This window comes from Cyprinus carpio, chromosome B15 (genome assembly GCF_018340385.1).
Source record: "Cyprinus carpio isolate SPL01 chromosome B15, ASM1834038v1, whole genome shotgun sequence".
Taxonomy (NCBI): domain Eukaryota; kingdom Metazoa; phylum Chordata; class Actinopteri; order Cypriniformes; family Cyprinidae; genus Cyprinus; species Cyprinus carpio.
Genome location: NC_056611.1, coordinates 743,966 through 761,532, shown reverse-complemented (window position 1 = coordinate 761,532; position 17,567 = coordinate 743,966). Strand labels below are relative to the sequence as shown.

Sequence of the window (17,567 nt, the reverse complement as noted above, 5' to 3'; positions counted from 1 at the left end):
CACCACATATTTACAGCTGAAGAAATGCCAAATATATCATAAAAATATTTATATAGTTGCACCTTTTTACCAATTTATAGATAATTTTAAATCCTTTAAAAGTTCAAATAAAATGTCACTTATTCCTATAATCGAAGAGCAAAAACTGGACAAAAATTGTCCCTAAACAGGCAATCCACACTTGCAAAAAGTATGTGAAGAATAATCCAAATATATGAAATAATATTAATATCCACCAACTGCTTGGCCTGGCGGGCAGCCTAGGAGGAGTCCCTGGTTGAGATTTTAAGATTTATTAAGGTCACTTTGTTTTTGGGAACCTTCAGTGATGCAGATTTTTTGTAGCTTCATCAGACCTTTGCCTAATTGTTCTGGAGGCATTTCCTTGACTTCATGGTTTAATATGCATTTTCATTTCATTTCATTTTTCAACTGTCAGTCCTTATATAGACAGGTGTGTGCCTTTATAATCATGTCCAATCAACAGAAATTTTAAAGTAGAATTTAATATATCTTTAGAGACAGACAAAATATACAAATATCAGGATGTACCTGAGGTGCCTTTTATTTATTTATTTATTTATTTATTAATTTTTTCAGTCTAAAGTAATTAATAATGACAAATTGACAATATTTTGTTTGTAACATATTTATTTAAAGGAGTAGCCATTTTGTTTTTGCTTTGTCAGAACCAAGGTCAGATGTCATATTTTAGGACTCCTTAAGTGTTTAAGGGCAGTCTTGTTTTTTCCCTCCTCAAAACAATAGTCAATTTTCAGTGTTTTGTCAAACTGTTTTGCCCATTTGTTTACAGAACTCATTCATATTTTTAAAGGAAAGACTTTAGCATTGTTTACAAATTTCAGAAATGTTTGTCTTATTTCTTTTGTTCTCCATCCATAAATTATTGGGTGAAAACAACACGTAAAAAATAAGTATACAATGCGTTATAAATACACGGATACTCGAAGAAATGTTATTCTTAATTCTGTATGACAAAAAAAGCAGTCAGTGCAGACGTCAAACTAAATGACAAAACAATTAAGTGAGTAATGCAGGTGTTTAAGGCCTTCATGTGAGTTTTCCAGACTTCAACACAGATGTAAAATCACAACATAGGGAAAGAGAAATGAGGAATAAAATCAGTAGTTGTTGATAAGGGAAGCAGTACACAAGTCCTACAATATTATTAATAGTTATATCTCCACATGCTAACTGAACCAGTGCCAATGTGCTCACACAAAAACAGTGATCAATAACATTTGTTGCACAAAAATGTCAAGTTTTCCAGCCAGAGAGGACCATGGTGACAATCAGGAGTCCATTTCTGATTACTGGCACAACAAACAAATTTTAGAAAGGTTAGGGATTTCCATGTATTTCTGATAGTAAAGAGGTTTGCATATGGCAAAGTAACGATCCAGTGCCATCCACAAAAGCAAGGTATTTTGAAATGTTCCAACAAAATGAATGCCCAAACATTTGTATCAAACAAACCTGTTAGAGATATTCCACTCTCAGTTGAATAAAAAACTAAGAAGCATGTTAGGTACAAAAAATTATGTGCAAGATCAAGTCTACTAAACTGCCATAACACCTATTAGTACATACATCGGGAATGCAGAGAATTTGAGATTTAATTTAAATATATTAGGGTCGGTGAATTTGCTGTGATAGACAATTAAAAACATCAGAGAGAAAGGTATAAATAAAAAAAGGCCTCAGTTCTCCTAGGTTGTAGAAAACCGTTTCACTTGAAGTGGATGAATGAGTTATTTTGTGCAGGAAGATCATTCATGTTGAAACAGCCTTTTATGCATACATTATTCCGTTTAAGTTCAATTGAAGTTGATGAATTGAGAAGAGCGAAGTAATATCTGATCATGTTTTCCTTTTATCAACACTACAATACACTATAGTCATAAATGCTGTATTATGCCAACAAATATATAGATCTTTGTTTCTATTGCTAATGCAAATAAATAAAAAGTAAATAATAATAATAATAATAATAACAACAATAATAATAAAATAAAAAAATAAAAGCAACTAATTCAGACAACAAGCAGAATATTAGAAGAAAAAAAACAACAACAACATCTGGCTTACTTGCAGCATACAGTGTTTTTACATTTTACATTTATTCATTTTAGCAGAACACTTTTATCCAAGCGACTAACAAATTAAGGAATACCTGTCCCTTAAGCGATTCATCTTAAAGAGGCAAATAGACACAGGAAGTGCTCGCCATGCCAAGTTTCAAGCATTGTTCTAATAAGGTGCAAGCTAGACAGAGAAAGATGAAAAAAAAAGAGAAAAAAAAAAATATATATATATATATTAGAATGAAGTCAGATAGTGACGAAAGAGGTTAGAGTATTTAGCAGTCGCTTGAAAAATGTCAGGGAATATCAGCATATGGGTTGGAAAATCATTCCACCAGCCAGGAACTGTAAACAAAAATGTTCTGGCAAGTGATTTTGTGCCTCTTTCTGATGGCACCACGAGGAGTTGCTCAGTCGACTAGCGGATTTTACTGTATTTCTGAAGTTTTTAAACTGTTTTGATTTTTTTTTTTTTTTATAGTTTACTGGGGGTGAGTTTGGGTCGTAGTTTTTTTTAGTTTTTTTTCCTTTTTATACAACAGTCCTAGAGTCAGTGCACACTTCAAGTCAAATATATCATTCATATATAGCTGCAGGTAACTTATGATAATAAATCTACCTACATTTACTCATTAATCGGTGCTCCCCCATTACATTGCTGAAACCTTGTGTAATTTTCAAGCTAAGATGTCGTATTACTTGTGAAAGTGTAATGAAAGCTTCACACAAAAATCCTAGCCTCTAAATACACAGTGGTCCGTTGTTCCCATGAGTCTGTGTGCTACTCCCATAGATGATTTAGAACTCATGGTCCTTTGTGCTGTAACATAGGACTACAGTTTTTGTACCAGTGGTAATTGTTTTTCAAGTGTGTAACTTAAGGCATTTACTCTGTGAGAGAGACTTATGTGAAAAATAATTTGATCTGTGAGAACAGGTAAAAATATGAGAGAACATATCAGGTTATGCATGTAACCAAGGTTCCCTAAAGCCTGGGGGCACACTGCATGGTTTTCGGTTGTCCTAGAAAAAAAGTATGGAGAAAGGCTTGGAATAGCTCATGAGCCAAAGCAAACAACATCCTCTGTGAAACATGTAGGAAAAAATTATTCCAAAGGAAAAGATCATCACAAAGGAGGAAACCCAGTCTCTGGTGATGTCCATGAGTTCAAGACTTAAGGCAGTCATTGCATTCAAAGGATTCTAAACAAAACTTAAAAATGAACATTTTATTTATGAGTGTATTTATTTGTCCAATTACATTTGAGCCCCTGAAAAATGGGGGGACTGTGTATAAAATGGTTGTAATTCCTATGCATTTTATATTTTTGTTCAATCCATTTGAATTAAAGCTTAAATTTTGCACCTCAATGTCATCTTGACTTGTTTTATTTTTATTCTGTTTCTGGCGCCATACAGAGTTGAAAATTATGAAAATTGTGTCAGTGTCCAAATATATATAGAACCCTAACTGTATGTCTACTGACCTGCCAATAAAAAATGCAACATGAAAAAGCATGTTGATCAACGAAACATGACGCTAAAATTTAAACTGCTAACTCAAACTAGTTTCCTTTCCTCTTTCACAGCTTTCCTCTTTTTTTGCCAAACTGATTTGTCTTGCACTTTTGTTTACCACTAGCACATGCTGATGATCTTTTATTCTTTTATTCATTGTGAGCATTGACACTAGGTGTCATCATCGTACAAGTCTGCATACATGTCATACTAGTTTTATTAGATCCATGTCACACGGTGTGATTTGTAAGGATCTTATAAGATTGTTGAAATTGTACAGTCTGTAGAAGGCTTAAGAAGGGGAACAAGACACTGTGTCCTCTTAGTGGACTGTATGGGGAATGCCATCGGCATGACCAGTATCTAAATCAGGTATCCAAACGCTACAATGACTATGCGTGCTTTTCAAACGGAAAGGCTGCTACGTCATCAAATGTTGCTGAAGGCTGTCTCAATCAGAAGGATCCTTGGAATACAGCCGTGTCTCATCCTTCATTTAGCTGAATTTAAAGGATACATGGGATGTATCCTTTGCGATCTTCAATCATCCACATTCCAATACATGACAAAAAAATTAATCATTACTGAGCTTGTTTGAATTTATTATGAAATGTAAGACAAAAATAATGTTTTCGGGCATTAAAGCATACAGTAGATGTTATCTTTTGTTTTGGTGTGAATCACTCAACACTAAACTACCAATCATAAGCCACTATAGGAGACTGTAAACTTCTGTGATTCATTGTTTTGCATGAATAGAAAGCCAAGTTATATAAAGATTTTAAATCTCTTATCAAATTAAACACTAAACATGAAATCTGTTTACATCAAACTTGTTCCAGCACAAGAGTGGCACAGTATAATTTCCAAAACAAATGGCTTCCTGATGACAAAAAAAAAAGGAGGATGACATTGTACATGTGCCCTTTTACAACCTTCAGTTTGCACCAGTATTATGTCACTAGCTGTTGCCAGCAAATGTCATTGTCACTGTAGCATTTGGATACATTCTTCATACACCGGTCATACCAAAGGCATTCCCCATAGTGCTCACTACTGTGTATGGTAAACCAATCTGTTAAACCATGTACTTCAGACACCCAAGTTTTTATTGTTGATGAACCTTCAGTATTAGGAGGCCAGTCCCAAGAAGCATTGTCATAGCAACATTCTGTGGTGTGGACAAGTTCTTCCCTGTGGCCACTTTAGTTGAGTCAGAGGCCACCCCATCCCTCATCAAATGGCCCAGAAATGTGGCCTTTCTTCATTGGAGTGTGCACTTCACTTTCATGGGGTGTTGTTGTCTTGCAGAGACTAGCAAACAGCTGCTTTTTGATTTTGGCATTGGAGATCTTGCTGTAGCTCTGAAGGGAAGAAGAATTCTGTCTAAATCATGGACTCCTATGTCACTTCTAACACCAAAGGGCTTGTACTAAACCCTCATTGTTCTAACCCCCTCATTTAAACCCCAATTAAAGGAACATTTTACACCTGGAATTTAGAAATAGGGTTCGCACCAATTTTACCCAAGGTTATGAAATCCTGCACTGCAGCAAGATTAGCAAGGTTAACCCTTCATTGATGTGCCATACTCATACAGTGTGGAACAGTGCAGTGTTAGATTGTTACAGCTAGATCCATAAACAGTTTATTTATTTTAATGTGTAACAATGACAGGAAACGTGAACTGCGAATGAAGAAAAGACTTAATATTCTTACTGTTTTATTTCTTATAATCCACTTATAAGTGTTTTATTCTTATAAGTCCCCTTAGGAAAAAAAAAAAAAAAAACAAACAAACAAACAAACAAACAAAAATATGTAATAATACGGGGTAATATAGAGTGCAAAAAAGCGAAACGAATATCGGACACAATGACACATCGGAATAAAATGAGAGATTCCTATTAATGCTTCCACATAGGCCGCGAACATTCACCCACCAAAAATGCAAATGTTTTTTTCCAAACCAGTCCGACAAATCTTTCACAAATCGAAAACATGGGCTGCCCGATAAGATATGAGCATTACATCACGTGGCCAGAGCAACTGCTGTTACCCAAAAGGTTGACGCGGTGGCGCTAAAAGTTCAGAAGTACTCTGTATTGAACAAGAGTGTAAAAATACAGAAGTAGAGGACTTCAACCAACATACAAAGTATCAAATATAGATAACAATTGGAAATTATTACAAGCACTCGATGATGGTTTAAAGTGACTTTTAAACAAATACATTAATAATTACATACATTTTCAAGTGTAGCTTGATGCTAATTGTACTTCTGATTATATTATGGGATATTCGTATAAGCATTAAAGATATTTGTGTTTCTGGTGTAGAACCAAACTTTATTTACTTAATTTAATGCTGTATATTGTGCTGTATATAACTGGCAGTAACCCATATATGAGATACATATCTAAGGAGAAATACATTGTTGGTCAGCGCCACCTAGTTTGCAGGTGTGAATTAGCAGAAGGCGAACAATTGTTTCGCACTCAGTGTGAAAGCACTGTTCATCTGTGCCTCGCCCCTCTTTTTCGCATCGCGCTCAGTGCGGAAAAGCCTTAAGGATGAACAAAGCAAAAAGCCCTCAGAATGGTATATATAGGTATTATTACATGTACTGAAGAATCATTCACTTGGACGAATGAATTATTTGAGATGGCTTCTGAATGGTTTATTAGCTTTGATAAAGCTTGTTACAACAGTCAGAAAGTCTTTAGGACATTAAGAACATACAGTTTTGACAACATATTGTGCTCATAACACATGTATTAAATGCAGTAGCTATTTTGTTTTTGCTTTGTTTACAGAGCCTAGGGCAGGTACGATATTTCATGCACCATTCCATGAAAAAAGGACATTAAGAACATAATAACAGCAATATAATAGTAGGCATGCTTTGCATCTATGATACACATAAGTGCACATACGTTTAATCTTTAAAGTTATTTATTTTAATAGAAAAGTACTCAGAATTACCTAATTTCTATCACTGAATTAAGTGATTATATACTGTGCTTTATTAATCTCAATATTTATGCATCTGCATATTTGTATTTTGATGTTTTATACTTTTTTGTTCTGTTTGTACTATTTTTAATCTTTACATTTAGTATGCATTTATCTGCAATATATCACATAGTTTTCTTCCCTCAAAGCAATAGTTTCGTTTATTAAGGACTTGTTTTCAATGTACTGTATTATCATGTCAGGGTTAGATGTAGTATCAATTCTTTAATAAAAAACATTCATTTTTTTTAAAGCAAAGACCTTTGGATTGTTTATAAACTTTAGAAATGATTGTCTTACGTTCTTATTTCTTTTGTTCTCCAACCATAGATTATTGGGTTAAAACAACTTGGAAAAAATAAGTAAATGATACTTATGAATATACGGTTGTTGGAAGAAATGTTATTTCTTATTCTGTATGACAAATTCAAAGCAGAAAACAAACTCATTGACAGGATAATTAAGTGAGTAATGCAGGTGTTTAAGGCCTTCATGTGAGCTTTTCCAGATTTCAACACAGTGGTAAAAATCACAGTGTAAGAAACAGTGATAAGAATAAAATCTGCTGCTGGTATAAGGAAAGCAGACAAAAGTCCTACAATATTATTAATAGATATATCTCCACATGCTAACTGAACCAATGCCATGTGCTCACAAAAACAGTGATCAATAACATTTGTTGCACAAAAATGATAGTCTTCCAGCTAGAGAAACCATGGTGACCATCAAGAGTCCATTTCTTATTGCTGGTGCCAAAAACAAACTTTAGAAAGTTAGGGATTTCCATGTATTTATGATAGTAAAGAGGTTTGCATATTGCAAAGTAACGATCCAGTGCCATCCAAAAAAGCAGTGTAATTTGAAATGTTCCAACAAAATGAATGCCAAACATTTGTATCAAAACAAACCTGTTAGAGATATCCCACTCCAACTGAATATAAAAAACTAATAAGCATGCTAGGTACAAAAAATACAGGCATGATCAAGTCTAACACAGCCATAACACCTATTAGTACATACATAGGGGAATGCAGAGACTTTTGATATATGATTAAATATATGACAATACAATTTGCTGTGATAGCTAATAAAAACATCAGAAAGAAAGGGATAAATAAAAAAGGCCTCCATTGCCCTAGGCTGTAGAAACCATTTAATCTGAACTCAGTAAATGAGACATTTTGTGCATGAAAATCCATCATGCCGAAAACCCCCTTTGCACACACAGTGTGTGCTGTTTAAAAACTACTGAAGTTGATAAAACTAAGAAGAAAAATAACAGACTTGATCAATTTTCCTTTTAACCACACTATATCACATATGTTTTATACCATCGCAAACAAATATATCTCTGCAGTGTGAGGCAAAAATTATACTGCTAATGCCATTAAAATAAAAAAAAATACATTTATGAGGCAGAAATTGGAAATTAGGAAAATTCAATTATTATCCATGTATCTTCCTTTCCTATCTACAAACATCATTCATTAATCAGTGCTCTCCTCATTACATTGATGAATGGAGATCTTTCATATTTTCTTTCCAGAGGAAATGAAAGCTTGACACATATCATGGTCTATAAATACAAATCTCTGTTCTTTGTTGCTTTCCCATGAGTCTGTATGCAGCTCCCATAGAGAAATGGACCTCATCTTCTATTTCCTGTATGCTAGGACTGCAGTTTCTGTGTTAGCGTACTTGTTTTCTTCAAAATGTTGTAGAATTTTATGCATAACATTCAAAATTCATCACATCACTTAATATCACTTATTGCAATGCATATCTCCACTTAGTTAAAATAATCTCTCTCTCTCTCCCTCTCTCTTTCTCTGAGGATTGTGGGTAGTTGTAGTGAGAGTGCTTGGTTTGGAGCAAGCTTTGGAGTTTCAGTGGTTGATGAACTGTTAGAGAAAGGTCTAGTTGTAAATATCATCTTTTTGATATTGCCTTTGTCGAATACTTCTAAGAAGGTTTAGGTTATTTACCTACATGATACCGAATTTACAACACGACCCGCTTAATCTGGTGTTAAAAGTAGCAGTGGAGGGTAAAGATTATATGACCTTTGTCAGTTCAGGTCAAATCTGGTGCTTTTTGTGTGGTGAACATGGACATGTTAGACAAATATGTCCTGGTAAACAAAATGATGTAGCTGATTTGACAGGTTCACAAACTATTAAAAAAAAACACTGTTCAAGAGAACAATACGGTCATTCATGAAGTAATTGCTGAAGAGACTGAAAATAATATAGGGGAAAATGAGAGTACACTGTAAAACCTGACAAGTCACAGTAACTCAAACCGTTTGAGTAAACAGATATCCTTAAAAACCTGACAAGTTGGGTTTACTCTAACCGTTTGAGGAAACCGATTGCCTTAAACCAGTTTTAAGTTTTAAAACTAAACACACTGTCAAAAACCCGACAAGTAACGTAACTCAAAACCTTTTGTGTAACACAAATATCCTTAAAAACATGACAAGTTGGGTTTACTCAAACCGTTTTGAGGAAACACGATTGCCTTAAACCATTTAAGTTTTTAAACTAACAGTTATGAGTACTCTGAACTTAATTCAGTTGAGTTCACTGAAAGAAGATATACATTGCAATTAAATAATTAAGTGATTAATTGAGTGATGATTGAGCATTAGTGATGAACACCTGCTGTTAACAAACAGAATTACTGAAGAAAAGACAAACACAATAACTACAACTGACTTCAGACACAGCCTTAGATGAAATAAACTGAAATAAAATACATTAAATCAACCCCACAAACAGCATCACCAGCTCCACTTATTAATAACCAGACTGACTTTATTTCTGTCAGACGTCCTACAGAAGATCTGATTGAGAATTAACTCAGGTTTAGATGTTGATTTATGTTTTCATTTAAAGCAACCATGTTAGAGATCAGTGTTTGCTTTAGTTGGGCTCTTGACCCTTGATTTCTGTCTTAGTTTTTTCTTTGGCTGTTGTAACCATTTGTTGTAACTCAAAAGCCCAGAGAAAATATCATCAGGTGTTATACACACACTCACACTCTTAGAAGCTGCTTTTATCCAAAGCAACTTACAGTGCATTCAGGTTAGCATTTTTTTCATCTAGCCTGTACCTAGATGTTGGTTGTTATACTGTATATTGGTGATGACAATCATTGATTATTGAACTGTTTGGAGTCTAATCTATGATGAAATTGGTGTTGTGTAATTAGTTGGATTGATTACAGTTAAAGTGATTCTAGGAGCCAGTGGTTCTGTGATAATCAGTTAATATAAAGAACTTTCCAAACAGTTTGGTTTTCTGTGGTGTCATTTAGTCACACACAGACATCAATAATCAGTATATGAACCTCAACAATGGTGACCATAAAAAAAAAAAAACATTCCAGCAGAGCATGCTGGGAGCCATGGATGAGTTTTTGTACTACAATAGTACCCAGCATGCATTGCAGCATGTTTTTTTTTTTTTTTTTCTCCATTATTGTTGAGGTTCATATTCTGATTGTTGATGTCTGTGTGTGACTAGTTGATACCATAGAAGACCAAACTGTTTGGAAAGTTCTTTATATTAACTGATTAAAAAAATAACCACTGACTTTTTGAATGGCTTTCATTGTAATCAACTGAACTAACTATAGAACACCTATTTAGTCAGATTTTGAACTCTGAACAGCTCTGTAATTGATGATTATCATCACCAATATGCTGTATAACAACCAATACCTGATAATATTTTCTCTGGGCTTTTTGAGTTATAACAAACATGTTTCAAAAACACATGGTTACAACGTCCAAAAAAAAAAAATAATCTAAGACAAAAGTCAAGGGTCAAGAGCCCAACTAAAGCAAACACTGATCTCTAACATGGTTACTTCAAATGAAGCAATAAATCAACATCTAAACCTTAGTTAATTCTCAATAAGATCTTCTGTAGACGTCTGACAGAAATAAAGTCAGTCTGGTTACTAATAAGTGGAGCTGGTGATGCTGCTTTTGTTAACAGCAGCTGTTCATCACTAATGCTCAATCAGCACTTAATTAATCACTTGATTCCATAATTGCAAAGTTTTAAAACATTACATGGTTTAAGTAAAGGCAATCTGTATACTCTGTATACTCAAACGGTTTGAGTTACTGTGACTTGTCAGGTTTTTACAGTGTAGTAGTGAAACAAACAACTCAAATGTTGATGTTGATCAGCCAGCAGATGCCATTAAATGTCAGCGTGCCAATGCACAAATGCAAAATGTAAGAACAGAAGTACAAGAAACACATTTACAGTCTAAAAGTAGAGAGGATGAATTTCCATTGATGGAGTGTGTAGAGACAAATGATAAAAGTGAGAACAAATTAGATGACGAGGTGAATGAAAATTGTAGTCAGTTCACAGTTAGCTCTGGTGTTGCGAGGTCTGACAGTGATTCAGACAATGAATGTGAAAGTATAGAGAGTTTCTTTGAAGTCCGCGACAATGATTCTCAAACAGGGACATCAGAACTGAGTAGATGTGAAGTGAAATTCTACTCTGCGAGACAGATTAGCACCTTTCTTGATGAAATGAAAGGTGTGCGGAATGCCTAAATTGATCTTTTTTTTCTCATATTTGAGGAAATTTTTAGCTTTCTGTAGAGATGTAATGATAAATACCACAGCTGAGGAGCTTAGCAAACAAAAACAATACCATCTAAAAAAAAAATAATCACCAAAGTAAAGAAGATGATTCATCAAGGAAAAGACTAAATTATTATTGATTTGGTAGAGGGACAGTTTTGTTTTGATTGATGCATTAGAGCAACTACTTTTTATGACATCCTTACAAACTGGATCATTAAATTTAAATTAATGTTGTAATAAAGAAAGAAGTGTTCTCATCAATTTTTTTGCTTTTTAAAAATGTTAGTGTGATATTCTTGCAAGAAACACACACAGATATTATTGTTTTATATTGTTTTATAATAATTTTATTATTGTGGCTGGGGATTTTAATTGCATTCTTGATCATACAGTCGACAGGATTCATAATGAACCTCATCTTTTCATTTGCTTGTAGATGTGTGGAGAGAATCCTTTAATATACATGGCTAAAAGTGAATTCCAATATAATATCAGGGGCTAGATTAGACAGAATATATGTTCAGAAGGGTAAAAGAGGAAGATTTTTTGATAGTAGAATTAATCCTACATCAATTTCTGGTCATTATTATGTTTCTGTTATGGTTACAACATAAAATACTATTTACAACTCTTGGCACTTTAATAAAAACTTGCTGCAAGATCGTACATTTGTACATTTATTTTCTGTTGGAGAGCATGGAGAGAGAGAGAGAAAGACAGAGTTTAAGTCCATAAGTCAATGGTGGGACATTGGAAAAATTCAGATGCAGTTGTTTTGTCAACAGTATGTAAAAAAAAACAATGCAAAATAAATCCAGAAGAAAAACTGAAACAGCTGGAAAGAGTGATGAGATTGAATAGCTCCATAAGGGAGAGAGATGGGACAAGTGGAGATTTGCTTTGAACAATATAACCTTTTTTTTTGCATGAAGAAAGAGATCAAGGAACAAAAGTGTGGCGAGAGGGGCGGGGCCAAAATGCACAAACACCTGCGTCACTCACAGGTCTCGAGTCCCACAGAGGAGCTCTGGAAGGATAAAGGGAGGAGTGATGATCGTGTTGAACGAGAGAGGACCAGGCCTGGACTTTATTTTGTGTTTTGGTTCTGTTTGCTATTTTTATTTTATTATTAAAGTTTTATTTGAATGTTTGCCGTTTCCCGTCTCCTTCTTCCCGAGCAACAAACATTATTACGTTACATTGGTGCCGGAAACCCGGGAGGAAAGAGGGGGATGCTGCCAGAGAGCCCTCACTGCTGAGGGGTGTCGTGGTGCTGAGGAGATCGGGCAGCAGGAGAAGAAGCGGAGAGACTGCCGGTGGCTGCCCGAGGCGGTGGTGCTGGAACGATGGAAGACAAGGTGGTACAGAGGGCTCGCTGCCGTGCTCCTGGGTTGAGGCGCGGTGGCTGCTGTCCAAGAGGGAGCGGAGGAGTCTGTGCGGTTCGCCAGGAGGCCGGATCCTGCTGCCATCTGCCATGATTGGGGAGGAGCAGGGAACAGGGGACTCGCTGCTGGCTGCCCTCTCTGACTCTCCACATCCTTTCATCTCATTTTCTCTCGCCTGTTTGTCTGTCATTACCCCCAGGTACACCGCGGCCACTGTGATCAGTTCCCCCGGAGGGGGGAGGGAGGAGTAGAGCGCAGTATTGTGGGTACGCCCCGGCCTGTGAGGGGTGAAGGGGGTATGTGATGAGAGAGGCGGGGCCGAGAGCCGTGGGAACGGAGCGAGGCCGGTGGAGTAAATACCAATGCCATGAAGGTAACCAATTTCTCATTTGTTTTTACGTTGGTACACATAGCGTACCTATTTAATTGTCAAATGCATGCAATGTAGCTGACCAAAAGTACACCAGAGATTTTACGTATCCATTGCATTTGTGGCAAATGCGTGAACCCATTAATAAGGAACAGACTCAAATCACAGTTAACATGTGCCTGTGTTTATTTAGACTCATATGGTGCAACAGCCGAAACATCCACTGGCACGCACTCAGAATCCGCCCCTCCTGAGCAGCCAGCACCCACTGTGCCCAGCGTTTCCAGTGCTCCCCCCAGTGCTGAGGCCCGTCCGTCTGGCCGTGTCTTAACGCATGCTGTTTTGGAGTCACAACATCAATCGTTATGGCCATCGGAGAAATTAACAGTCACCTGAAAAATATCACTGACGCACTCACAGACATAAGCCACTCATTAAAGGAATTGGTCAAAAAATTTACTTTGTCTCCGATTACCATTTATATTGTTGCAATCACATGTTGACGGGCCTGAATGGCTTGTTGGTTGGGCTGCACATACATTGGTCCTGGGTCAGGGTCATCTGGCGGTGCTGCCACCTCACCAAGTGGTTTTCCATGCCTGTGCGCGACATTGTGCAGCACACCACAGGCCAACAGAATCATAACTTTAAATGCATCACTTACCAAGAAGCCACCCATCACGCACCCTGCCAGCTTGGAGCCTCATCCCAACCATGCTGTTTGTAAGGATGTATGAATCATGGGTTGACCCAGGCCACCTTGCCACAATATTTGTTAGGCGCATTTGTGCATCACATATTATCTGCACATTTATTGATTGGAAATGTTTCCAATTCACATATGCAAATTCTTCTTCAGATGGCGCCTTTATAGCAATGTGTGTGCAGTCGATCGCTCCGATTACATTAGGAAAACCGGCTATCGCTGCAAATTGCGTTTTAATGTTTGGCTGGTCAACTGCAATCATATGGGAACCTTATATATACCTGCTGGACATGCGGATGATCCCGTCCCATACCACTGGCATTGCGCGGCTCAAAGACGACTGGCTTATTCCTGAGCGGTCTGTCAGTTCCCTTTGGAAAGAACCAGTTGCCAGGAAACCAAGATTTGTCAGCACCTGCAAGGGAACGGGTATTGCGTGGCTTCTCTCTAGATTCGGACCCAACTCAGCACAGAGCTCCAAGAGGATAGCCCTTGGAAATCTGAAACGGCTGATAAGCCAGTCATCATCCTGGGCCAGAAAATCATTGTGGTCCCTAAAAACTCGTTCTCTTCGGATTCTGCCATTAGCAATGTCCTCTAATAAGGCCAAAGCTGCCATTGCCATAGACTAAGGGTTGTATCAATTTGCATATGCTTTTATATGTTCTTACTTAATTGCATAATTGATAGAATATTCCCATAAGGCTCGTGTGTGACAATATATGTCAATTATTTTATAAATTGCAAATTAATAACAATGCTTCCCACAGGTGGTGGTGCAATAGACTTGTAGAACAATTCATTGTGTAATGTTTGCAACTTCACTTCATTCCCTGTAAGAGTCGCCAACGGACAAAAACAATGAGAAATGTACGTACACCAGACATGAAATTGTCATGGATGAACGCACATTCTCACGTTAATTTCACTGTTTGTACATCAGACCGTGAGCGTGAAAGCTGGCGTACGCAAAGTTTTTTTGTGCGTACGCAAGGTGGATACATGAGGCCCCTGGACTTCATTTTGTGTTTTGGGTTCTGTTTTGTGTTCGACAGTCATCCGCGAGGAACTGTTGTGCTATTTTGTGTTTATTTTACAGCTGCTAAACAGCAATCTTCTGGAAGATCTCTGGGTTAGATGGACTGACCTCTGAGTTTTATAAAACTTTTTTGGTCATTGATTGGACCAGATTTGCATACTGTTTTTTCTGAATGTGAAAAATCTAAAATTCTTCCTCTCAGTTGTAGAAGAGCTGTATAAACGTTATTGCTTGAAGAGAAAGGAAGATTTAGGATTCTTGAAAAAACTGGTGCCCTATCTCCTTATTGGTAATAGATAACTAGATCCTTTTTAAAAACTTTAACAAATCTTTTGAAGAAGGTTATAATTGATGAACATCTTTGATAACCTTTTTCTGGTGTGTGACCTATTACATCTTAATGAGATATATAAACTTTATATAGGGCATTTGGTCTCTTGACCAGGAAAAGGAATGTGACAGAGTCAATTACGGATATCTTTTAATACTTTGTCGAGCCTTTGGATTTGGAGAAACATTCTTTTCATGGATTCAGATACTTTATACAGATGTTTGTAGTACCCTGAAGATAAATGGAACCTTAAAGTGGTCCTATTATGCTCTTTTACAATGTCTTGAGTTTGTTTTGGGGTTGTACTAGAACAGGCTCTCATGCTAGGTTGTTCGAAAAACATATATTTTTCGCATATTTTACATTATTACAACACCTCTCTCCCCAGTCTGGCAAGAACGGCTGGAATAGTTCCTGCATCAAATGAAGCCTGTCTTCTGAAATACGAAATGCGCTGTGATTGACAAGCTGTGCCAGTCTGTGTTGTGATTGGTTAGCTGGGCCAGTGTGTGTTGTGACTGATAGCACTTGGCGCCTGGTCGAGAAATGTCATGCCCCTTATCATAGCCATGCAACACATCACTGTCATTATTTTTACACTCACTAGAGGGCACTAACTTTTAAACGTAAATATAGGTCGTAATAAGGTGGGTGGGTTTTTTTTTTTGGAAGACAGTGTGAAATATCTCTCTCAAAATGAGCATTTGTACTTTTTCCAAATTTTTTTATTGGTCAAGCAAAGTTAACGATTTGGAAAGCATATAAAGTTGAAAATGAAGGGAAAAATAATTAATATAGTAAAATGGTTTAAAACCTTAGTGGAAAATAGTTTTAATAGTTAAAAATAGCGAGTATGAATTTTATAAAAGGAATAACGATATATTAAATATTTAAAAGAAAGTGGTGTACTAAATACAAATTTTATTTTGTGAATGACAATGATGATGAATTGTAATTGATAAATTGGTATTTTTTGAGTTTTAAAGGGTTAGTTCAGGCAAAAAATGAAATTATGTCATTAATGACCCTCATGTTGTTCCAAACCCCCGTAAGACCGTCCGTTCATCTTCAGAACCACAGTTTTAAGATATTTTAAATTTAGTCCGAGAGCTTTCTGACCCTCCATTGAAAAATGTATGTACAGTATACTGTCCATGTCCGAGAAAGGTAATAAAAACATCATCAAAGTAGTCCATGTGACATCAGAGGGTTCGTTAGAATTTGCTCAAGCATCGAATATACATTTTGTTATCTTTGTTATTGGGCACACCCAGAAAACACATCAGCAGCGTTGTACGTCAGCGGCGTCACTGCAGCATCATGAACGCATTCACAACAGACCCGGAAGAGAGAGAGAAGAAAATGCTGAATAAAGTCGTAATTTTTGGAGCAAAATGTATATATTCGATGCTTCAACAAATTCTAAAACTGACCCTCTGATGTCACATGGGGATACTTTGATGATGTTTTTATTACCTTTCTGGACATGGACAGTCTACCGAACATACATTTTCAATGGAGGATCAGAAAGCTCACTGACTAAATCTAAAAATATTTTAAACTGTATTCCGAAGATGAACGGAGGTCTTACGGGTTGGAACGAACCACGATGAGGGTGAGTCATTAATGACATAATTTTCATTTTGGGGTGAAACACTCACTTTAACACTTTAAGTAGAGTCAAACATTTAATTTATTTGAATTTGTTGAGAATTATCAATTACAAAATGTTCGCATGATATGATTGTAAAATAAAGTGTGTGTTTAACATCTCTCTCTCCCTCTCTCTCTCTCTCTCTCTCTCATCTACATGAGAACTTACATTACACATGAACTTAGCATTAGCTACAGAGAAGAAGTCCTGTCTTTGAGATATAGGGATTAAAACACTGTAAAGCTGTACCTAGTGTTCTATGCATGACAGAAGGATACTGTGGATATACTCCGTCAAACAGAAAAGCAAAGGTCTAACATAATCAATACAGCATTATTTCCTGGGTCGACTGCCGGTATAATCGATCATTGGTCTCATTTAGTGGAGCAGATCCAGTGCTGTAGGCTGTAAAATCTGATTAAAAAGTTAAAAAAAATGGGAGCAAGCAATTGGATAGAACAGCCGGTTTAAAGGCCTCTTGGGACAAATTTCTAAACGTTTTGGAGACTACAGACAATTGTGGCAAAAGTAGCTTTCATAATCTCAGAGGGAAACGAATATCATATGGGTCTACATGGTTTAGACCTCTTTCATAGAATGACTCTTGTTTGTGTTGTACCAGGTGAGTGTCACGCTATGGTGAGATAAACGCACAAAGAAGATGAAGATTAATGCAAACTGTCCTAATAATCCACACAAGGGTAAATCCAGGACCAGAACAGGCAGAAGACACTCATAGGATCATAGTAGACTGGACACAACAACAGACTGCACAGGACTAGGGCTGAAATACATGGAATAACCGAGGACAATTAACATTACACACCTG

At 36.5% G+C, this 17,567-nt stretch overlaps 2 pseudogenes; both read right to left on the bottom strand.

The window, feature by feature from the left end:
* Nucleotides 1–755: 755 nt before the first annotated feature.
* On the bottom strand, nt 756–1,556 carry LOC122139739 (annotated as a pseudogene).
* Nucleotides 1,557–6,934: 5,378 nt separating this feature from the next.
* On the bottom strand, nt 6,935–7,837 carry LOC109072625 (annotated as a pseudogene).
* Between the last annotated feature and the right edge of the window lie 9,730 nt (nt 7,838–17,567).